We start from the raw sequence: 25,120 nt of genomic DNA, 5'->3' as shown, positions 1-25,120 counted from the left end.
AATCGGCAACTGTAGTATCAAGAGAGTTATAAAGTGTGCTGTGATTGCCTCTCTAGGCTTCAAAGAAGACATGACCTTTAAGGTGATAACGTAGAGTGTGGTTAGAATTGGGAGTTGCAGGGATGAGAGAGGGGCAAGGAAGAGGACAGGAGAAATAGTGGCAGAGAAGACAGGTCTGTCAGATCGATTTCCTGGTGTGTCTAGAGGAGTTTTATTCAAACAGACTTTACACAACATGTACATAATGATCTACAATTTAGTGATACTTTTAAATTTTATTTATTTATTTACTCATATCTATTTATTGATACGTGACTTCAAGTTCCAGGGCGCAGCCCCTCCCCCCCCCCCCTTAATCTTCTCCTTTGCTCTTCTACCAAAGAATCTGGCCTTCACAATGACAGGCCCTTTTGGGAGCTTTCCCTTCCCCCAAAACTTTGCAGTAGGCTGGGCACAGCACATCAGTGATAGGAACAACTCCAGTCCTGTGTTTGGCAGCATTTACCGGTGTCTGCTCACTGACCGAGGTCCACAGTTTGTCAAGGTCGACAGTTGGGCAGAGGCTCTGGTTTCTCTTTAAGGAGTAATGCCTCACACTGTTTTCTAAAGTGACCTGAGTGATATTTGTTGAAGCTGATCGGGTGGTGACGCATGCTGCCAGCATCATCCCGGCCTCCTGGGTGCTTCCGGTGCTAGCCCACGTGGCTGTGGCCCACGTGGCCCCAAAGTTTCCAGGTCTTCCTCAGTCTGAATAGCTATATGGAAAAAGGTGCTTGGTCATAAGGCCAGAGGGAGGTGGGGCAGGGGGCAAACTCACCCATCTGTGCAGGGGTCTGTAGGACTGGGGGTTTGGGGAGGGGGTAAGGGTTCAAGGATCTGCTTTGTGGCACATTCAGCAAAAATGATGTGAAGGCCTGGCCCTGCCCCTTGGCCTCATCAGAGTGGCACTGGAGCTCACTGCCCTGTGTGTCTCAGAGACCTGAACCCCAGGCAGAACAAGTAGACCCAGGCTCCAGAGCCTATGCTGGCCACCCTGCCCCGTGGCCCACTATCCACTGCCTGGAAGACCCGGGTAAGGTCTGGGGTAGGTGGTTGGGTGCAGCGTGAAGAGTCCAGCTCACCTGTACCAGCAGGGAAGCCGAGGCACGGAAAACTATTGGTACTTTTTATAAAATGTAGGTTATGATAAGGTTTGTCAAAGGAATTTTACATGCAAGAAAATGTGTTAGGAAAGGTGGGCAAGGGTTTGTGTGGCTTTGCTGGTTCATGTGAGAGTAGTTTTCCATTTATTCCAGTATCGTCACTACCAACGGCCAGGGCAGACCTAAATCTATAGCGAAACAAGGCTTCTGCTGACAGAGAGAATAGAGAGAACTAGCAATTATAATAGATACTTTTGAGGCTTTGGCGTATAGACAGATCTGGGGGACCTGTTGCAGAATAAATCAGAGTGCATGGGAATTCTGTTTGTTCTGTTATACCAGTTACATAACAGGTGTCACACTGACCACTATTATGTGTCAGTGACTGTGTGGTTTACTTTATATACATTATTTTTGACCCGCTCAACATTTTTTTTTTAAAGAATTTATTTATTTATTTAAGAGAGAACACACAAGCAGTGGCAGAGAGAAAGGGAGAAGCTGACTCCCTTGGTGAGCAGGGAGCCCAATGTGGGGCTCAATCTTAGAATGGTGGGATCACGACCTGAGCTGGAGGCAGACACTTCGCCAACTGGGCCATCCAGGAGCCTCCATCTTAACATTCTTTTTTTTTTTTTTTGGTAAAGATTTTATTTATTTGACAGAGAGATACACAGCAAGAGAGGGAACACAAGCAGGAGGAGTGGGAGAGAGAGAAGCAAGCTTCCCGCCAAGCAGGGAGCCCAATGCGGGGCTCGATCCCAGGGCCCCAAGATCATGACCTGAGCACAAGGCAGATTCTTAAGGATTGAGCCACCCAGGTGCCCCCCCCCGACTTTTTAAAGATTTTATTTATTTGCCCTGTCAACATTCTTGAAGGCTAGGTAGTATTCTGATTTTGCAGAGGAGAAAATTGAAACTTGGAGAGCTGTCTTCTTGTTAGTAGGCAATGTAGTTGGAATTCAACTCCAATTCTCCCCAATAAAAATTCTGGTCTTTTTCTTGTCTGTTGCATTGTCTCTATGTCAGTAAGCTGCTGCATACTTTCTTTGTGCTGAAATAAGGATAGTTAATGTCATCAAAAATGTGAATCTGAAATTATTTTATGATTCTCCAGCATTTTTCAGTTTGGAAAAAGAAAATCATTCTGTGAAAGAATGAAGCATATGCACTCTTTTCATAGTTCCCTTTCCCAAGGTAGGAGACTATGTATTTGCTAATACAGGGAACAAAATGCAAAACATGGAAGGAAAGGGAGCAGAGAGGCAATGCTGCCCATTTGCCTAGATCAGCTCTGAACTGTTCCTGCTAACAGATTTAGCTCCAAACTTTGATTTTCAACTTTATGCTGTTATGTGAAAGAAGCTGTGTTTATTCTTATTTATTTAGGTTTCCAAAAATAGAATATTTGGTTATTTTAGAAATTGACAGAAATTCTATAGCATCCATCATGAACATTCTCTTAGGAACAGAGACCAAAAATACATGCTTCTAGCCGATTTTGAGCCTTCATTTTGCCTTAGCCTAAAAATTCCCTAATCCAACAGAACAGTTCTGAATTCTAGGCTCTATTTTTGAGATTTGACTCTCATCTGGAAATCATTTGTTCTAAACTATATACAGGAACCCATTTCAAACATAATTTAGGTTCAGTGTATAATTTCAGGTCTAGCTTGCAAAAGCTTGTTAAAGTTTGAACGATCAAGTATTGAATTATACTAGCTTTTAAAATATAGGTATGCATTGAATGCTTTTTATTTATCATAAAAAGGCTCTATAAATGCCATTGCATGACAGTGCAAAAGGGAGCTAATTAATTACATTTTTAATGACTTTCTCCCTTGTTCCCTGTGACATTACTTGTAAGACAGGGACTGCTTGATGCATATTATTGGGTTGCGGCATTTAGTTTCTTGGGTCATACCAACGGGCCGGCGGGGAGTGGACAGGAGCTGCGAAGGCAAGCTTAGGTAGGTCCTAACTGGAAAGCTGAAGGAGCAAAAAGCCTTTCTTCTCAATTCTTTCTCTTCATATTTAAAAATGTATACATATTGAATGATTTTATACATACATGTATATATATTTACATACTTATCTAGGGACATACATCATGTGGTATTGTTTCCTTGGGTCACTGTGCCTGAAATGTTTAGGCTTTTTTAAAAAATAAAACACAGGGGCGCCTGGGTCACTCATTCAATTTGGCATCTGCCTTCAGCTCACGTCATGATCCCAGGGTCCTGGGATCGAACTCCACATTGGGCTCCTTGCTCAGCAGGGAGTCTGCTTCTCCCTGTCCTTCTGCCATTCCCCCTGTTTGTGCTCTCTTGCTCTCTCTCAAGTAAATAAAAAATAAAAATAAAATAAAATACAAGCAAGATGCTCCCCTACCACCCACCAAATTTATTTTCCAAAATTTCCATAGGGTTCCTGTTGCACATTTAATTTTTGGCAGATACTCCTGCAATTATTTTTTTTTTTAAATACATGGGGTTCTTGACTTTAGGTAAATAGCAGCCATTAAAAAGATGAGCAGACATAGGCCTGTATCTGTGTAATGTTTGCCTGATGAGGAAACTCCGTGTGAGCAGAGGTTGTAAGTCAAAGAGGCAAGAAGCAGATAGTAAGAGAGTTTCAGAACACATGGTTGGGAAGCAAGAGGCTAGCAAAACCAGGAGGAAATGACTAATGTGTCTTCACAAAACTACTGGAATTGTTTGATTAAGTTGACAGATTCCTGGTACTCAGGAGCAAGTCCTTCCCCGTCTTTAAAAATTCAGAAATTAAAACACTTGAGCATGTAGTATATTTAAATTCAACAGGGAAAATTTCACAAATCTGGTAAGCTTGCTGCTTTGGAAAGTAATGAAGTTGTAAAAAATACTTCTGTCTGTGCTAACTCAACCCCCTTGATATTATTTTTTCAAATACCCCTGCAAATTTGTATAATCTGCCTGATATTAAGGGTATGTTAATTTTTCAAACAACATGCAAGAAATGAAGCACATGTCCCCTAGTAAACATCAATAAAAACTGCTTGATTTCTTATGTAGTGATGAGAAATGATCTTAAATTGTCTAAAATATGTCTGCTCCACATAATCTGATATGAGAGCAATCAATAGAAAGGGATTTTGAAGATCAGGATGCATTTTTGGTGTTAAAAATTGGCCATAGCACCTGTTTCCTGATAATGGACCCAATTTATCTTTCTTGAAATGACAACTAGATAAACTATTATAGGGCAAAGGGACTTCAGCAAATCTTCTTTAAAATCTGTTGCTTGTGACAGAGTATTTTTTCTATGCAGGGAAAAAAAATATTGTTCAGGTGGAATTAATGCATGGGCTGTGAGATACACATATTAATCAGGGTTGGAATTAGAATGTGGTCATAATAATGGATTGACTTGAATTAGAACCTTTAATTTAACAAATCATATCTGGGGCTGAATGGCAAGTATATACTTGGCTTTGAGCTTCGATGGGAAATAAAGAAAAAGAAGAGCATGAGAAGAAGTGGAGACAGAGGAAGGGTCAGATACAGATTTGGAGAGTGGAGGGTAGGATCATAGAGTCTACAAAGTAGATTCATGGAACTCAAGGTAGATAGAGAAAGATGGCCAAGGGGCGGGGGATAAAACCAGGATGTATATTTTTTGTTTCCCTCTCTTCTCTCTATTTTTTCATTTCACGAATCAGTTAATATTCTTTTCACTAACTGTTGTGGTGGCCTGAGTGTCTGGTAGGATTTGCCTGCCTGAAACTATTGATGCATAATACATTATATGGAATAATATTCTTACTGTCCTTTGAGGCTTGGTTTCATTATCACTGGAGTACTTTGATAGCATTAAGCTACTGGATAGCCTCCATACCCACTGCACGTGGTTGTGTATATCTGGTTGTATATTTACAGTGGCAGCTGAGATTTCAACTCCCAAAAAAAGCATTGTTCTCTAAAATCAAGCTATATTTGTTTCTGCTCACATGTTGGGTCTAGCTACATTTAGACATAACATGCATGACTAGATATTAGCCAAATTAAGTATATGTAATTGTAAACCATAAATGAAGACTTTGAGTTATAAAAGCCAAATAAAAAATACCTATCTTCTTCTATGCTCTTCATCTAAGTAAGGGTATGTAATTTTCAAAAAATAATGCTAGAAGTGACTTTTTCTGCTGAATATATGACATTACCATACTAATGGTAGAGCCCAGTCCTGTCTATGAGAAGCTGGTTACTTAAAATATTGTAGTTGATTAGGAAATACCAAATGTTAGAAAAGAGACTGTTAAAATGGATGAAATTATCAATGTAAAAATGATAGGAGAAGAAATCAGATTGCCATAAATTGGAATAATTTAAAGTTAGTGATAGGGACTCAGTAAATGAAAGTAAATTAAAGATAAAATAATTTAAATGAGCAAAAATTGGGTCATCAGAATTGTCTTTTTGTGTTTTGTTATGGTGAAGAAAAATAAGCTTCTTCATCACATATATAATGAATTCACTAAAGGAAAGTGCTTTAAGTTGTTTGATTATGCTGATGGCTTTGTGTTCATCTACCTACACTTTTGCATGTTGCTTTTAAAAATTTCTGAATATTTTCATGCTGATTGGCTTGGGTACGGGCTACAGTTACAGTTAAGGAATAAAATGAGGGAAATATTCCCCAAAAGATAGCAACTCTGTTCTTGTCCCGTGATAAACTAGTTGCTTTATTTTTCACAGCTGATGATAGGATTAAGTTATAAGAAATCAAATCCCAGTTTTGAGAATCTGGAGCCTACCTTCTAGGAAGCCAGTGATCAAGCCAAATGGATAGTTTGTTTGTTTGTTTGTTTGTTTGTTTTAAAAAGACTTTGATTTATTTGACAGAGTGAGTGAGAGAACACAAGCAGGGGGAACAGTAGAAGGAGAGGGAGAAGCAGGCTCCTTACTGCTCAGGGAACCTGATGCAGGGCTTGATCCCAGGACTCTGGGATCATGACCTGAGCCCAAGGCAGATGCTTAATGACAGAACCACCCAGGTTCCCCAGAATAAATAGTTTAAATGAAAAAGAGAAATTTAAAAAAAATGTTAGTTATGAGTGAACTGTTTTATCCATTGCTTTTTCACCCCTCACACCCATTTTATTGTATATGTTTTTATAGTTTTGTTGATGTCTTTTATTGAGGGTTTGGGATGTTTGAGATGGGGAGCTTTGAAGACAACAATTAAAATTTGCTTCTGGATTTCATAATCTGAGAAGTTTATGGATGTTCAGTGTAACAGTTTTCTCTTCCGTGTTTTCATTCAAAGTGGCTAATTATCAGGCACTCTAATTAGGTTTACTACTGGATAGGGATGGAGCAGGCATTTATTTTAGAGTATCACGTGTTTTTGAACATGTATTAAGAAATCTGAGCTAGTTTGACCTTTGGTCCAACTCTCTTTTAAAAGCGGCTCTGTCATTACCTACTCATGGGTCAACCACCAAATTGAGGACTTTCGCCTTCTTTTATAAAATCCTCAGTAGGAATTGAGATGTAAGAGAATTTTTCTTGTAGAGACCTGCATTCATAAAAATGGATTTATTTCTGAAAATCCATTCTAAAGTCACAATCTCTATGAATATTTCAGACCCAGTGTCAAGATACTTAATATCACCAACATAGGAAAATATCCATAGCATACAGACTCTGAGTTCCCTCACAGGTAAGTCTGGATGTGAAATAAAATGGTGCTTCTCAAATATTGATATGCATAGAAGTCACCAGAAATCTTGTTGAAATGGAGATTTGGATTCAGTTGGTGTGTGGTGGGGCCTGAAATTCTTTCCTAACAAGCTCTAGGTGATGCTGATGCTGAAGTCTTAGCCTCACACTTTATATAACAAGGGAATAAAGGCATTAATTTCAGTTTGGCTGTCCTAATGGAAAGAAGCAGAAGAATAATCCAAAATCCATTCATAATTGACTTTTGAATATTCTTTTGTACTTATCTGATGATGAGTTTATATTACATTTTAAAAATTTAGAACACTTTAATTGAAACATTCTGAGGAACAATTACAAAGATTTGGGAAGTCCTAGAATGTGGCAATAACTCCCTAATAGGCTCCTCCTGATTTTTTTTTTTTTTTTGAGAGGCAATTTAATCAATTTAGATACTGGTTCTTGACAATGTAGAGTTGCATTATTTTTCTCTTGGAATCTTGTCTTGTCTGATTTCTTTTTAGTATACATTTAAAGGTTCTATCTTAGGGCGGGAGTGTGTTGGATTCTTTGTACCTTACAAGTTTTCTTATGGAAGTAATGTTAAAGATGCTAGGTGGATTTCCAAGTCAATGCAAAAAAATTATTTTGTCTGTGTGATACTGGACTATAGAAAACAGGTTTCAGGCTGTGAGAATAGGGAGTTTTGTAGGAGACAAGCAAGAGGAGGAGGAAGAGGAGGAAGAAAACAGGAGGTTGCTGCTCTCCTGGGTACAAAGCCAAACTGACGACATTTTGAAATGGTAAAGTATGCCTTTAGCATTGTCAAATACTCAGCTGTCTTTCCATTTTAGCCCTTTCCTCATGCCTCAGTGTTCCATGTATTCAAATCACCTAAGCCCATATCAAAAGGAGTGATGCCCAGGGCCCCATGTAGAGTGCACACCATGCCACCAGGGGACAGATTTCCTGGAATTGGGCAACATACATGAAATCGCCTAAAGACAATTGCCTGAATGCAAATGCTTGTACCTGTCTCAAAACTACTGATTCAGAATCTCTGGGGTGGAGCCCAAAACTGCATTTCTCTCAAATTCTAGAATGTGATATTACATCCACTAAAGTCTGGGGACCACTAGCCTACATTTGGCATGTTATATACATCTGCTCTACTGCACGTAATTGTTATTCTGCAGCCCCATACATTTAAAATCTAATTTCTCTCACATAGCTCGGTGAGGTATTGGTGAGAGGACAGATGTATAATATTCGCAAAACTATTTGGATCTTAAAAGAACATTATTGTTGACTGAAATGCAACTCTATTTGGCAGGATTTTAGGTATCATGAAAGGGAGAAGGAATTTCTGAGATAAGTATATTTAGAAAGGAAAGAAATATGTTAGGGATAGGTATAACCACATGGACAGGATTTTTATAACTGAGATTCTCCTCTGAAGTAAAAATTTTCAAAGATTTTCTTTTCTTAGGAGAAAAGAAAATTTGATGTTTCTTTTAAGAAAACTTCCTGACTTCCTTATGAAACAAAAGATTTCCTAAATAAATATGAGCCCCCCACCCATCCACACATCATCATGTATAGTTACGTTTCAGTGATGAGGCAGTCTCTATCAGTGATAGAAATTTGGGGGCAGAAACAGCTATTTTTGTGTGTGGATGATTAGTAAATTATGTGATGGTACATAAGGGCTTTGTGGTTTCATGATATTTTCGAGGTTACTAAACCACGGTCAGCAAGGAAGTAGCAATTACCTTGTTCCACAAATATCCACTTCTGTGTCCTTCCCGTGGAACCAGGCAACAAAACAGTTTATGAAATTAAGAAGATGTTGTGGCTAAAAAAAGTTTTATAGTTTTCTTTCTTCCTTCCTTCCTCCCTCCCTTCCTCCCCTCCCCCTTTTCCTTCCTTCCTTCCTTCTTTCCTTCCTTGTAGGAGAAAGGCTATTTGTTGATAGGAGTTTGGATTTACTATGCAAAATATGCTCAGTTAATTGAGGTTGATTTATGGTTATAACCTTAAATGGAGAGAGACAGGTCTGACGTTGAGATGAAAAATCACACACCTCAAAAGTCCAATTTTGATTTTTGCTAGGGCTCCACACAGATATTCTCCTTTTAGTCTGTATTTATTTCCTCCTCCCACTCTTCATCTGTGAAATGGTGAAGTAATAACTACTATGCAGCAATGTTCTCTGGGAGTAATCAATGTTTTTCTCAAGATGAAAAATAGTTTTTATGCAGAATGAACAGTATTATTTTAATTTTAACCACATGCTGTGCATAAAATACATCATTAGGCAAAAAGTTTTGTTCTGTTTTTAAACTCAGAAGTGGAATATGATGAGACACAGTGAAAATCCACTATTTTACAGACACAGTGAGATTAGAAGTTGAATATCTGCTATAGTAAAACTTTCCACACTTTTAAGAAATAGCATGAGGTTTAGGTGTTTGTTTTTATGGGAACAGATCTTGCTAGTTCTTGGGAAGGGAGAATGAGGACCACCATCATTGTGGTCGACTCTTCAAAACTCTTCCATGACTGGAAGGGACTTCAGAGGGGGAAAAAATGAGAGTTTGAAGATATATCTTCTTAAAGTCTTTGTCAAGCTTATAGGGCTCCTAGTCCCCCGGCTAACTCATATTTGATGTTAAGTTGTGGTCTCACTCAGAGATAAAATTCAGAATTTCTGGAGAGAAGAGGTCAATGAGTCCTTTAACCTTCTCCACCTAATACACAAGGTGTATTAGGTCCTTTAAAATTGAGAGGGATCTCTTAAGGTCAAACTGTAAGAAAGGCAATATTTCCTTTAAAAATCTCCTTGAAATAAACTCCAGTGCCTCTGGGGATTTAACTGGAGATTGGATTTGGGGGAGAAATTTGGCTAAAAATAAGTCAATGATCTGACTAGGCATGGGCTATGTAATATATGTGGCTATTTATAATAAAATTAACTAAAATTAAATAAAAATTAAGATGCAATTCCCCAGTCATTCTGACAGATTTCAAGTGTCCATTGGTCACCAGTGGCTAATGGCTACTGTGTCAAATATATTGATACAGAACATGTGCATCATTGCACAAAATTCTACTGGCCAGCACTGAACTAGATCTTGTGGGCAGAATCACCCATTATGAAAGGCCTTTCTACACCCTGAATGGGTCACACAAGACTGACGTGGTGCCCATACTTTCTTTCCAACATCATGTTAAAACTTTATCTACAAATTCCCCACTGATCACTTATCTTTTTTATCATTTTGAATGAAATAGAGTGAAATGCAGTAGATGTGTTTTGGTCAGATAGAACACAGTTGGAATTTGTACTGAGAGAGGGATGCCATGTTTTTCTGGTGTATTGAAATATAATCACCCATGCTCCAAATTTTAGGAGTCTCCATGATTAGTAGAGAGAATCTTCGTTTGAAAGGGAGGTCCCCAACACGAGACTGCCTGTGGTAATCGGGGTTCCTCTACTCAATCCAGTCGTAGGGCAGGGAGGAAGCAAGCAAACACTGAGCAATAGCTCTTTGTTGAGCAATGTCAGGGCATGATGGGGAGAGATGATGAGGTGTGGTCTTTATTCTAAGGTTGTTCCTATGAGTCTGAGGGGCAGTTATCTATATTAGAAAAAGACAGAGACTTTGTGCTCCAAATAAACTTAAGTCTATATTCTAGGGCTGTAACTTTGGTAAGGAAAAAAATATTTACCCAAAGCTTCAGTCTCTTCTCTGGTGCAGCCCCGTCTCAAAGGGGAGCAGGTAAAATCTGGGGGTAGACATACCAGAGGCCAGAGTTTGGGTAGAGGATAGAAGCAGAGGGTGACAGCAGATTTGGACAGATTTTTTTTTTTCTTTTTTTCCAAATACAGAAACTCTTTCTTGGAACAGTTGGTAACAGCACTAGGATGCTGAAACTGGACTGTAACATGAGGTATTTTTATTTTTTCTATTTATAGAAACACTGAAAGGCAATTTTTCCACTGGCCACAATTCTTTGTATTTCTCAGGCTTCTAGTCAACTGAAAAAAAAAAAAAAAAAAAAAAAGAAAAAAAACCCAACAACAACAACCAATCAATTAACTTTCCAACTTCAGATGAAATGAGAGGATATCAGTGGTATTCTGTCAGAGAATGAGAGGTGTCCAAATCATATAGTTCTCTGTTTCTGGGGAGGAAATAGATGCCTGCCTAGAATTCTTTCCATTCTGGCAAAGGTAAAGGAAAAACAAAAATGTGGAACCTGTAGAAAGATTTGGTAACCAAAAGAAGGGATAAATAATACATACATAATAAACATATGCATATTGCATTGTAGCTTTAATCACTAAAAATTTCTGAACCCACAGGGTGCCTGGGTGGCTCATTGTTAAGCTCAGTTGTTAAGTTGTTAAGTTGTTAAGCTCAGTTGTTAAGCCTTTGGCTCAGATCATGATCCCAGGGATCCTGGGATGGAGCCTAGCTTTGGACTCTCTGCTCAATGGGGAACCTGCTTCTCCCTCTGCCCCTCCCCCTGCTTGTGTTCCCTCTCTCACTCTCTCTCTGTCAAATAAATAAATAAAATCTTTAAAAAAAATTTCTAAACCCAATTAAATTTTATAGACTATTATATACATGACGATATAAGAAAGAGATGACATGAGATAATAGAAATGAAAAAGTATGTGGACTAAGACACAGAAAGTAACATAAAAGTTGTTAGGTACAAAAACTAAAAAGGTTTTTAACAAGTGGAAATAAAATTTTTACCTGTTGTAGACAAAGTAAAAAACAGAAGATCAAGAATCACCTAAAAGATTAATTTAAGAAGTTGCCTAGAATGCAGAGGAAAGGAAAAAGATAAAAACAAATTAGTGGAAAAATGACAAATAGAAAAGTTCGAACAACAAAATGTAAAAACTTGCTCTCTTTCTGAAGAAGAGCGAGAACAAATGACCTACTAGGAATATGCAAAAGGACAACGAGAGAAAACATTCCGAACTAAAGAATAAACTTGATTCTGTAAACTCAAATGGCTCACAAGTTGTCAAATGTAACTAAAAGGAACTGACTATAAACACATTCTGATAAAAGTCTGGGTATTTAAGAATGAAAAAAGAAATCTACACATATCTAGGATATAGAAAAACATTAAATACAATAAAGAATAAAAATGGATTTTAAACCTTTCCATAACTTTGAAGAAGAGAAAACAATAGAGCAGCCTTGCCACAGGCCTTCCCAGCACCTTTGCAATATGGCACACGGAAGAAGAGACATGGAGACTGCTTAGGGCTGTTTGCAGCCGGGGAACTAGTGTGGAGTTCCAGGATAGGGTGTTTGTTTAACCACCCCGCACCCCGGTGATTCCCACCCTTGCAACCATTCTTGGCTCACCAGTTTGAAGGTCTTTTATCAGGGGCTTTAAGGGAAAGGGTTGTTCCGGTTTTCATTTACATGGGGAAAAAGAGAAGGATAGACTAAAACGCTAGTATTCATTCTATTCTGGAAACGAATAACCAGAACAACTCTCAAAAACTTTTAAAAGTAGTATTCAAGTTGCTTCAGTGAGGTATGGACAAATGAGCAGCATTTTAACAATGGACTTGTATGTGGCACTAAGAAAAAATGTAATGGAAAAATACAAAATTATTATAACAAAATTGTAATAATGAATAGCTTTAAAATGATAAGCAAGATTTTTGTTTTTTCTTTTTGAATCTTATTTATTTGATGGAGAGAGAGATCACAAGTGGGCAAAGAGGCAGGAGGAGAGAGAGGAAGGGAAGCAGGCTCCCCGCTGAGCAGAGAGCCCACCACGGGGCTCAATCCCAGGACCCTGAGACCGTGACCCGAGCTGAAGGCAGAGGCTTAACCCACTGAGCTACCCAGGCACCCCAATAAGCAAGGTTTAAATACAGATTATTTAAAAAAACGAAAATATGGAGGAGTCGAAGTAGAATATAATATTGGGCAGTTTTCTCATTCTACATAGAAAAGATCAGGATATGCTCTTGAATGGTTGATATTCATAATTAGAGAAATCAAGTTTCAATATTTTAAAAAAGGCAAATTTAATACTTATGAAACAAAACCAGGACATTTACTTTTAAATCACAAGGGCAAAATTAAATAAAGTACAATATAAGGGAAATATAATAAATAGAAGGCATAAAACTAGATTAGAGGAAACCAGATATATAAATCATAAAAATAAATTTAAGTGGGACGCCTGGGTGGCTCAGTTGGTTAAGCGGCTGCCTTCGGCTCAGGTCATGATCCCAGCGTCCTGGGATTGAGTCCCACATCGGGCTCCTTGCTCGGCAGGGAGCCTGCTTCTCTCTCTGTCTCTGCCTGCCACTCTGTCTGCCTGTGTTCGCTCTCGCTCTCTCTCTCTCTCTCTCTGACAAGTAAATAAATAAAATCTTTAAAAAAAAAATTTTAAAAAAATAAATTTAAGTACTTTGAAATTTTCTAATAATAGGCAACTCTCAGATTGTGTGTAAATATCAAAGCACAGATGTCATTGGCAGGCAGTTTTGCTGTTAGAAAGCTCTAAATCCATTAAGAAGAAAGATAAAACTTTGAACATATCATATAAATTAAATTCACATATATACACATTTGAAAATAACAAAAAATCTTTTAAAAAATTAATGTATAAATTAAGAAGCTAGGAAAATAATAGCTTAATAAAGCTGAAGAAAATAAAATGAAGGAATTAATAAAAATAAAGGCAGGAAATAATGAATTCGTCCCAAACCATAAAATGGAACTAGGTTCTTCAAAAAGACCAATAAAGTGTGCCTGGGTAGCTCAGTCAGTTGGACATCTGCCTTCTGCTCAGGTCATGATTTTGGGGTCCTGGGATTGAGTCCCACATTGGGCTCCCTTCTCAGCAGAGAGCCTGCTTCTGCCTCTTCCTCTGCCACTCCCCCTGCTTGTGCTCTCTCTCTCTCAAATAAACAAAATAAACAACAAAAACAACAACAAAACAACAACGCCCCCCCTAAAAAACCCCAAAAGACGAAAAAAACAGATTCAACATTGGCAAGTGTGATCTAGTTTAATATATACATTTATTTAAAATGAGAAATTAGAGAGATTTTATTTATTAATATTGAAGTGATCAAAACAATTTATTAAAATAATGGGAAAATTGTGTGGCAACAAATGGAAAAAATCTAGAAAAAATGGACCTCTTTCTTTTTAAAAATTAAAGCAGAAATTTTAAAAAGAGAGTGAAAGAATTTTCAAGAAAGCTGTTTGGGGTAGCTGCCAGTCCTGCGCAACCAGGAAGCCTAGCCAGAGAACCTGAATAGCCAAGGAGGTCACCCTTCAGCCCTACTGAAGGAGGAAGCAAAGTCAGCCCTTTATATACAGCCCCTCACAGCATACCTCACAGCCTGACCTCATCAGGAAGCCCAAATAATGACCGCAGGTAGCCTGAGGACCCAGCCTACAGCCCTGTCCTGTGGCAGAGCCCAGTCATTGACTTTTGTATATTCACTCTTACATTCCTTCTAGTTCAGTTTTTATTTTTGTTTTTTTGTTCTTTCCTATTTTTTTTCCTTGAGATTCGGATTCTTATCCTCTTGATAATATAGTTTATGTATTCTGAGCTTTCCTATTAAGATTTGTGCTATTTTCAAAGCTGCACTGTGTTCTTAATTTTCTTTTAGCTTACTTTTACTTTCTTTATTGACAGATTTTCCTAGTATATACTCTGTGATTATTGAAATGTCATTAGGTTAATTGTCATCATTTTTTTTGTCAATAATTTTATATGGTTTAGATGCTGTTTCTTTTCCCACCCTGTCCCATATTTCAGTGTTGTGGATTTTCTTGGGCTATTGGGAAGATGTTCCTGTGGAGAGCTCTTTGGATTGAGAATATCCCTTCTGTTGTTATGGGAAATACTCAGAATATGGCCTCTGTATAGTTGCCTTTGTGTCTTTTATAGGTAAGTCTATCTTAGAAATATTTGCTGTCCTCAGTTGCATGCCTCAGCCCTCAGCTACATAGGCTTTGCCTTCCAAAGTAGCGATGCCAGACTTACTCTCATCATTTTGCCTAAAACTGCTTTCCAGGATTCACTTCCTTCGGGTTCCTCCATCCTGTATCTGAAGCTTCTGTCTTCTCGTCTTGCTTAACACTCCTGATTTATTATTTAGGAGCATTTGGGGAGGACTCAAAAAATTGTACTGTTGTCATCATCACATTGCCAGTTATTGGTTTATTTAATATTAAGAGGCTTACATTTTTCTTTATGTAGTGAACTCTATCAGTGTTTTTATCTCTGTTTAGAAATGTGAAAGATATATTGATGTTTACTTGATGCCCCTGTATTAGCATTTTGGGAATACAATACTGTTATGATTTACCACTACTTAATAGGCAGTATGAGGACAGTGATCATGTCTCCTGCATCTCTGTTCTCGTCACCTGGCAACTGCAGATAAGTGCTTGTTGAAAAAAAAAATGAATAAAAATTTTGATTAGTGAATTACTATTTTCATTCAATACAGTTTTTATTCTTGGTCCACCTATGCACAATCTTAGTACACACCTTATCAAACCTCTAAATTTCTATCACCCTTTTCTGCTTTTTTTTTTCTTCTTAGAATACACTACTATCATGTTGTATCTTATTTATCTTATTTATTTTTCCTCTCCATCCTCCTCCTCAACAAGAGTGTAAAACTTCACAGGAGGCAGGAATTTTATGTGTTTTGTTCACTGCCGTAGTCCTGGTACCTAGAGAAGCTGGCAAAGAATAGATGTTCAATAAATATTTTTTCAGTGAATGCATGAAATCTTGGGATCGTTATCAATTAATTTCCATTAATAATAACAGTCCATTAACTAATGGATAATAATCCATCAATTTCACCTTTATGAATTAATTTTCATGATCCTCATTCTTATGTAAGTTGTCATCAGTTGAAATCATAGAATTCCTAGCTTTTGAGAAACATAGTTGAAATTAAGGAAAAAGGAAAAACTGAGATTATATGTTTGTTATAAGCAGATCTAGTTAACAGAAAATAGCTCAGTAGTTGAAAAAAGAAATTTTGTATTATTTGCAAAAATATTATGTTATTTTACTGAAATACTCTAAGTTTAAAACTGAAGGTGGTAATTATTTACGTATAGTATTGTTTGCTTTACTGCCTGCCTTTGAGAAATGACTGACCATATAGTTTACTTTCTTTGCACCAAAGGGTTTTATTAAATGATTTATTGGGTGAACATATCATAAGCATTTAAAAAGATTTCCATAATATGATAAAATAGGTCCTATTTGGTTTTAGTATGTAATGCACATTCATTACATATTGTTTTCTCTTGGGTAAAACTATTTGTAAGTTCATTGAGGCTGTTATTGTGTTTTAATCAGTTTTCTATCTATAGCAGCTGGCATTGTACCTGATACATAGTATGTGCTTAATAAAAGTTTATGAAAGAAATTAATTACTCTTTGATATCATCTATGTTTCAAATAAATTAAAGTCAGTGATTTAGTAAGTCTCTTTATTTGAGGTAGAATAAAATGTTGCAACAATACACTCATTATGGTGGCCATGAAAACACATGGATCAGATCTCCTGTTAGGGGCAGGTCATTGACTGACAGCCTCAGGAAAGGCCCCTCTGGATCACCCATTGTTTGCTCGAGACCATACTTCTGGTGGGCCGCTCCCAAAGAATGATCAAGTACAGTGGGGTACTAATGTGGCCCCTTTCTCTATAAGTTAGGATTCCTCCTGTGGGTGACTTTGACTTAAGGACTCCCCAGTCTCTCTGGCTGAAACTTTCTTGGAACTTTGTTACCATTGGAAAGTCTTTCCTGTCGTCCTTCCTTTTCTTTCTCCCCCCCTTGTGCTCCCTCCCCTAATAAATCTCTTGCACATCCAATGCCATTTTCTCAGTACTTCTGAATTAACACAATAATGCTCGCTAACAGCTTATTTTCTCTTCAGCTCAACACAATGGATAGGTCAACAGGAATGTACAACATAATGTACCTTTGATATGTAAATTGGTATTTGGCTTGGAGCCATTGTTATCTGGTTTACAGTTTACACTAAAGAATCATGGAGGAAAAACAGTGGAGAAAGATAACATCTGTGTCTAAATGATCCCTGAGGCCAGTATGCTATCTTTGATGAAAATATTGGTAAAAGCAGGAAATGCCAATCCACCCAACTGGACAAATACTATTGCTCTGGTTCAGTGATAGATTTCTCAGCCTGCTTGGAGATGGAATTGAAGGGGCATAAGCTCCAGAATAGGGAAGTTGAATTCTCAGGAAGTTCTGTACATGGCAGAAATCTCAAGGCTTCATGGAACAACCAGTAAAATCATCCATTCATTCATTTTAAATATTTTTTCCAAATCTTATGAAACTATCTAGTTAAGTCTAAAGTGTAATGATTCCATTTGATAGACCTTCTTATAAATTCTTAATGAAATTAGTTGGTGATAGAGAATAGTGATATTGAAAATAACTAAGACATATAAAGTAAAATTTCTTTTATATATAGATTATGATTTTTCTGAAATGTCAGTTAAGGGAAAAAAACCTTTAAATCCATGCTGAATATTTTTTTTCTTTAACATTTGTTTTACTTGGCATTATTCATATAAAAAGGAAACAAACCTATAGTATTAAAAAAAGTGAACATGACGACTAAGCAAAATAACCCCTTAAAATCAATTAACTTTATAAATTTAAACTTTTTTTTTTTTTTAGATTTTATTTGTTTATTTGACAGAGAGACAGATCACAAGCAGGCAGAGAGGCAGGCAGAGAGAGAGGAGGAAGCAGGCTCCCTGCTGAGCAGAGAGCCGGATGCTGGGCGTGATCCCAGGACCCTGAGATCATGACCTGAGCTGAAGGCAGAGGCTTAACCCACTGAGCCACCCAGGTGCTCCAAATTTAAACTTTAAAAAGTATAAAAACTAGTCTTCAGTTAATATGAACTCTCTTACAGTCTTTCTCCTTTTTATACTTCTGTCTCAGGTGATTTCTATTTTTGGAGTGAAGGTGAGCATTGGATGTGATTGAGATAATTACACCTTGTAGGAGAGATCTAGCAACCCATGGAACAACCATTTTCTTAGGTTGCAGTAGGGTGGCAGGCCTGTGAAGTTTAAATATCTCCTCAGTGATTTGGATATGGCCCCACCTCTACGCTGGGAACAATTGGCCTCCCCATCGGAGGAGGTGATCAGAGCTGCATTACCAGATAGCATGAGGCCTGGTTAGATGAGCACCCTTCTTCAGAGGTAGTGTTGTTGAGGTGATTCTATTTCAGGAAATAATTGAGACAACTGTTCAATGAAAGGAGAAAATCTGGTTTATTTTGCTACTCAAGGTAGATCCTCCAAATCCAGATTTCATGTGGTTAGCTTTCAGAAATGAGCCATGTTACTCTTTGGGATGTTGATATTTAATAAAAGGAAAGGACATATGGCAAAATGTTTTGTTAAATCCAGAGTACTTGACAGGCTTGAAGGCTATGACAGTCAACAATCTCATCTATATTCAGTAACGAGTCATCTTTCTCCTTCCCCAGATTCTCATAACCCCCCCCCTTTTTTTTAAAGATTTTATATATATTTATTTATTTGAGAGAGAGAGTGAGGAGGGACAGAGGAAGAGAATCTCAAGCAGACTACCCACTGAGCATGGAGCCCAATATGGGGCTTGATCTCAGGACCCACAACTCATGAGATTGTGACTTGGGTCGGAAACAAGAATCAGATGCTTAACCGACTGAGCTACCCAGGTGCCTCTCTCTCATAACCTCTTTAATCAAACCAGAAATTATTGGTCATGCATTCTGTCATGTAGTCTCCTTCAAAAACATGTCTTTATCTGCTACTTGTCTCAAGTTCTATCCAACGTCCCATTGCTTTTCAATGTTTTCCCCACTACTCAGTTCTATTTGATACTGCTGTTTCTACTCTGTAATTTGTCTACTGATGAAGCTAACCTTTTCCTGCAACCAATCTGTGTCCCAGTGACAACCCATCAGTCTTTTATTTCTTCACCAGTTCTTTTTATAGTTTTCCTCCTATCTTGTGAAACTGACAAGAATTTGTTTATAAATGAAATCCTACTTGGTTGCCTGACTTAAACTATTATAAAATTATGACTTTAGACATCATGCACAGGGGATTATCTGTAAGTTATATTTTGCACAAAGTCTAGACTATTCTGGAGTGTAGCGGTAGGGAATGAGCTAAATTGGGAAAGATTAGAATAGTGCAGCAAAACTAAGAAATTCTATTGTCGCTGGTGAAAACAGGTATCTCCTCCCTTTATGAACATGATGCTCTTTTTTTCTTTTACTACAGATAATAGAAATGATATTGCCTGTAGAAACCTCCTTCCCTCCCACTCCTTCAACATTTACACATCCCGTGCTCCTATAATGGATGACAGAGCCTGTTACTCAGCCAAAGGAGGAAAGACAGAATTCCAAATTATGAATAGATCTATTTTCTCCTAATTTCTGCCTCTTCAGCATTTTAAAGATACTCGTTCTTCATGGTGCTCATATCTGGCATTCATCTTTAAAACACAAATCCTCTTGCTATAGTTTTCTTAAAGAAAAGTGGAAAGAATGACACATGAGATAATGCCCTAGATTGCTTTTCTGTGTAGCAGGAGCCAGCATGCTGTTTGAATTTTGGCTGCAATATGGTAAAGTCTGCTTGCTTTCAATTATTCAAACCCATTTAAGTTTTTCATGCCAAGTTGGATAGCTTTATATTTCTATTTTCCCCTTTCTGATTGAGACTCTTTGCATGAATTATAACATCCCAAGGCTACTGCATGGGAAGGTAGCTTCTAAAGCCATTTAAGGAGTTCATAGACTTCAAAGCAAGGAATCTCCTTGTTACTGAACTAGATAGCCCTTTCCTTTTCCCTTTGACTTGTGGTAGCTCATGCTAGGTACTGTCCCCCACTGATGGTGTAGCCAGTAGATTTTCTTTTAGAAAGAAGACTATTACCTAAAGCAAGCTCCTTTCCAAAGAAGAAACTCACGGGTCACACATCCTGTTAACCGAAAAAGCATAAACAAAAGAAGAAAACAAACCAAAAAAAAAAAAAAAAATCAGGAATTGATGAGCTGATTTAGACATTGGCAGGCCGAAGCTACCGATGTTGCTGTTCTGTATGGATTCACTGTGCCAGCCAGTACGTGTACTAGTCCACATGTGTTATTTATTTGTACCCTAAAGCATTAGCAGTGATTGCAACAATTGAGTGATGTGGTTGGCAGGGTGAACTGTGAAATAACAAAGTCTATGTCTGGCTGGTCATGAGGATAATGCCAAATAGCACAGCCAACTCCTGCCGGTGGCTATGTCAGCTGAGCTATCCAGAAACATTTTTTCTCTCATTGATTTTTTTTTTTTTTAATTTCTATTAAACCAGGATTGGGACCCAGCAGGTTTGGAATGATGCCAGCATCCTGTGGCGTCAGAAGAAAAGGTTGAGAATAGAAAGTATATTGACCCAATTTATTGGACAAAGTGCGATAGAGGTGATGGAACAAGGTACCGAGGTATTTGCTCTGTGAAAGCTTTTTAGAACGAGAGATTTAGGACAATGAACTTCAAATGGAGCTGGTGGTCAGGTCAAAGAAAGCCCCTTTCAAGTCCTTTTGATAGAACAACTTCTTTGGATTGCTGGGAAGACTAAAATCTTCACATGTTAATATTTTTTATACGATTAATTGCAAAGGCCTATTTGAAATAAGGGAATTTCCAGCTGTTGTCTTGGAATGAAATGACTTCGGGAAACAAAATTAATTGGAAACAAAATTAATTGGTGTATTTCTTCCTTTGCGTGCATGATAATTCCTCAAAAAAAAAAAATTAAATGAAAGATCTCAGAACAGGTTCTCTTGCTTGCAAAATATATTAAAATGTGCCTTAAAAATAGTATGTAACATAGAAGACTGAAGCCATTCATTCTGCCTTGTGAAAAGTTCATACATTTCATGATATATGAAATAGATGTAGCTAGAAGTCTTGCTTTGCTCTGTCTTCTGATCGATCCATCTTCATACTACCTACTCACTCAGCTAATGTGTAACTTCAAATATCCATGCAGACTTCCCTGGGAAAGCTCCTGTAAAAACATTTGACCATAACTATCTTGGTGAGCACATCTTCTTCTACATGTGCATGGGGAACTTTGAGAAAAGTGCAGATATAAAACAAATTTGGGGACGGTGTTAAGAAAATAGTGGTTATGGAAAAACAGTATGTGTTTACAAAGGATAGGTTATGATGATAACATCTAATTTATTTTTCTGCTATAGATAATGGGGCAGAGAAATTATATCCTATTAGGACAGAATATTTCATCTAATGTTGGAAGATAGCTTTTTGAGCAATAAGTACATAGGAACAGTAAGAAAGATCTAACTGTTTGAATTATCATAGCCTAACAGAGCTGATTAAGAATTAAAAAACCAGAGGGGACATATGAAGGCATATAATTCAGAACCCTTTTCTTATTCTAACATAGTTAGATATTTTTAGGGATAGGTGCAATGCTTATCAAATTTTCAGGTGATTCATCGTTAAAATGTTAGATTAAAATTAGTATTTTTAGAAAGATTTCTACAAGGAAAATTTCAATTGAAATTAATGTGATTAAATTAGCAGAGATGATGTAAAGTCCTATATTTAGGGAAAAAAATAATTGCATGAGGACAGGATTCAGGCGGCTTGGCATGGAAGTTGTGTATGTGACAATGTCCTGCAGGTTTTAATCTAAACAAAAGATTAACATAAATTCTCTGTGCTACGTCTGCCAGAAAGGCCAATGTAATCATAGAAGTGGGCAAACAACAGAAGGGAGGCAGGCATCCACATAGTGCTCATCTGCACACATGTGAAATATGGTGTCCAATCCCTTTTGTCACAGAGTGGCACAGATGAGTTAGAAATTATTCCAAGGCATGCAAAGTGACTTACGAGAATTCTGGAAGTCTTCACTACTTGCTTATTCGGTACTCATAGTGTTTCCTAGTATCTACAGTTGCCAACCTCCACACCATCCTCTTTTGGAAGTATTGCTTAATTTGATTGCCATCACTGACCCTTGACATGTAGTTCTTATATCCATTATCATGTCACAGATGAGGAGCCCGAGACCTGCAGTGGTCGAATGACTTATGCAAAGTCACCAAACTACCAAGTGGCAAAGGTGGAGATTTTACCTGACTCCACTCTCCTTTTGTTCAGCCTCCGATCAATGTAACAAAAAGAACATTACTCACTTCCATAGTTAACTCAGAGTGAAATGCAGGGCTGTACATTCAAGGTGCATAAACTCTAGCCCCAGCCTACCTTTCCAGATGATTCTTGATATGTCCTTTGATCCAACAGTGCTCCAGGCAAGCTAGATGAATGTTCTGCTGTGTCTTAAACCCTGCTCTTTGATCTTACTAGTTGCTCAACCTGGAGGAGCCCCTTTCCTTGGCACTCCTGTCCAACTCCAACTGAAATGTGACTTTCTTTCGGAGATTTCCTGACTCCTTTAAATAGAACAACCTCTCCTCTAAACCTTTGGAGTTCTTCCAAAACAAATCTTTTGAAACTAATATTAGTCTTCTTCTAATACTCATTTCTGTACATCTTTTAACTTTAATAAATAGTATGCTCTTTGACAACAAGGGCTATGACTTTTGCCTTGTTCTCAGAGGATTCCGTTTAGGCTTATTTCTTACACATATTAGTAGTTCAATAAATATTTCTCAAAAGAAAGAGTAACATGGATGATTGTAGTGGGTGACCTACGGAGAGAATACTGCCAAAAATATCACAAAAGTTGAGGTGCCTGGGTGGCTCAGTTGGTTAAGTGTCTGCCTTTGCCTCAAGTCCTGATCTCAGGGTCCTGGGATTGAGTACCACATTAGGCTCTCTGCTTGGCAGGGAGTCTGCTTCTCCCTCTCCCCCTGTGTTCTCTCTGTTTCTCAAATAAATAAATAAGTAAAATCTTAAAAAAAAATCACAAAATATTCAGTAGGATGAGATACCTATTGAAATATATGTTGGCATTTAATAAGTTGATCTGAGAAGTGTGGAGCAGAAGGTATTCAATATACTTGATATTCCAAAGGAATTGTGTTTCAATAGAATAAAATGTCATTTCATCTTATCTGTCATAAATGGACTTATATTTGGAAACAGTTTGAATCAGACTTGGGAAATCTAGAATTGAGAGTATAGGTGTCAGTTCTTGGGATTGTCCTTTTGTTAGAAAGTATAAGTTGGCAGGTGTGGGGTTGGAGAAAGTGACAGATTTCCAAGTACAAGCCTGATGAGATATGAATATAGAAATCAAATCTCAAACATGGCTACTAAACCAAGTGGAAAAGATGTCTTTTGCACATGACAAATCAAGCTGCAAGTACAATCTAAGATTTATGGTATCCAACCAGGCAAAGGATTTCATGTATTCACATTATATAACATGGGGTAAGAGTATAGGCTTGGAGGCTTCTTTTGTACACTAAACAATGCAGTCAAAATGTAAAAGGTTTAATCATTCAACAATGAGCTATTGGGCCCCTTGTGTAAGTCCGGGCTGCTAGAAGAGAGGAACACACCTGATAACCCTAGGAGAGATGATGGGGGCATCTTCCTGGTGGTCTCCCAAGGCTATCTGTAGTCATATGACCCTGATTTAGCCTTCCATCTTCTACACACTGTCAGCATATATACAATCCATGTCTCTAGCCAAAGATCCACATTATCAAAGCTCCTGAGACTAACTTACAAAACCAGAATGCCATTTTATTACTTCACATTTAGAAAAACAACTGCCATGCAGCAAACAGGCATGTCTCTTACATTTATCCTCGTCAACAGAACTACAGAGGAAGCCGAGCTACAGTTAGGTTTTGGAGTGAATCTGGAGCTTGGATCACACGAAATAGGAGATTTGAATGTTGACACAGTGCAGGGAGGGTACCCTGATACATCCATCCTCACAATAGCATCAGCACTGCCAAGGGGCTACAACACTTCAAGACAATCAGCTAAGAGCGCCTCTTCCCGGGTGTGTTCTTGAATTAATGCCTACCAGTACGCCTCAGTGATTCCTTGCTTTTGCTGACATGGCTGGCTAATCTTTTCCTCTGAAGGATGCTTAACAAGTCAGCTAATAGAAAAAGAAGAAACTACCTGTTGTTAACATCTCCTTTCTCACTTGAACCTCAGGAAAGAAAGGCCAACACTGTAGGACCAAAAGTAAATTGTCCTTATTCTACTTTACCTCCTGCTTGGGAAAATTCACCTTGAGAAGAATTAAGCAAGGATTGTACAAAAGGGAAAGGAATGAGCAAGTTTAGTGGTTGAAGCAAAGGAGTTCTAAGAGTTCCCTGGGTGACCAATTAGGTGGCTCAGTTGAATGTGTGTTGGGTACCTGGGATGGGTTCCCATTCAGCTTTCTCAGGAGATCATGGGCCTCTGATAGTGTGACACAGAGATGTCAGTGGTCTGATCACTAATAGCTGAGACCTTGAGACTTCTGGTGACAGGTATCTGTCCAGGACGGGCCTGGGAACAGAAAGCTGCCCTGTGTGCTCATATAGTATCAACACCGTCCCAAGTAGACTGAACAGAAGGGAATATCTGAATGTTCTGGTCCATCAAAACCCCTGGAACTCTTGCATAACATTAGAGTGGTGGGGAGTTCGCCTCCCACCATAATAAATTACTGATACTTAATTTTCAGTCAACCAGATATGTGAATGAAGGCTTAGAGTTGATCAATCTGACTTTGCAAACTAAAAAGATAAATTCATTTTTATTTTATGATGGTATTAAATCTTGGTGTAGGAGGTCAGCATTTATCCTATTTCTTAATTCTTTGGGGGAAATGCACAAAAGGAAAATATCCTGTCCTGTCATCCAGAAAGCACCATCTTCTGGGGAAGATATACAAGTCGATATGTTATTGAGTCATGATGATACTGTTGTTAAATATTATTTCAGAAATTAAGTGCAGGGCATATAGGAGAAGTTCCTATTCCAGAGTGGGTTAGGAAGAGGGAGGAAGCACATTAGTGAACCCTCCATTTACCTGACGAAGATGCCCCAACACTAAATGAAGTCAGGGAGCAGATCATATTTATGTTCCTGGAGGAGGCTACCTTTGGCCTTTCTTGAAGAAGGAAGGGAAAATAATGTACTAGGAAAAGGAATTTGCAGAAATTCTGTTAGTTGTGAGCCGGTGCAAG

The 25,120-nt window shown here is 38.0% G+C and overlaps 1 pseudogene across 1 annotated transcript; it reads right to left on the bottom strand.

Annotated features, from left to right (window-relative positions):
• Window positions 1–297: 297 nt before the first annotated feature.
• Window positions 298–14,959, bottom strand: LOC308354249 (large ribosomal subunit protein uL15-like; annotated as a pseudogene). The gene is made up of 2 exons: window positions 14,903–14,959; window positions 298–755 (listed from the first exon to the last, which is right to left on the bottom strand). The product of its transcript is annotated as a large ribosomal subunit protein uL15-like (transcript).
• Window positions 14,960–25,120: the final 10,161 nt, after the last annotated feature.

The sequence above is a fragment of the Martes martes genome (assembly GCF_963455335.1).
Source record: "Martes martes genome assembly, chromosome: 13".
Classification (NCBI taxonomy): Eukaryota; Metazoa; Chordata; class Mammalia; order Carnivora; family Mustelidae; genus Martes; species Martes martes.
The sequence above is the reverse complement of the archived record's forward strand: the minus strand, read 5'-3'. Positions and strand labels throughout refer to the sequence as shown.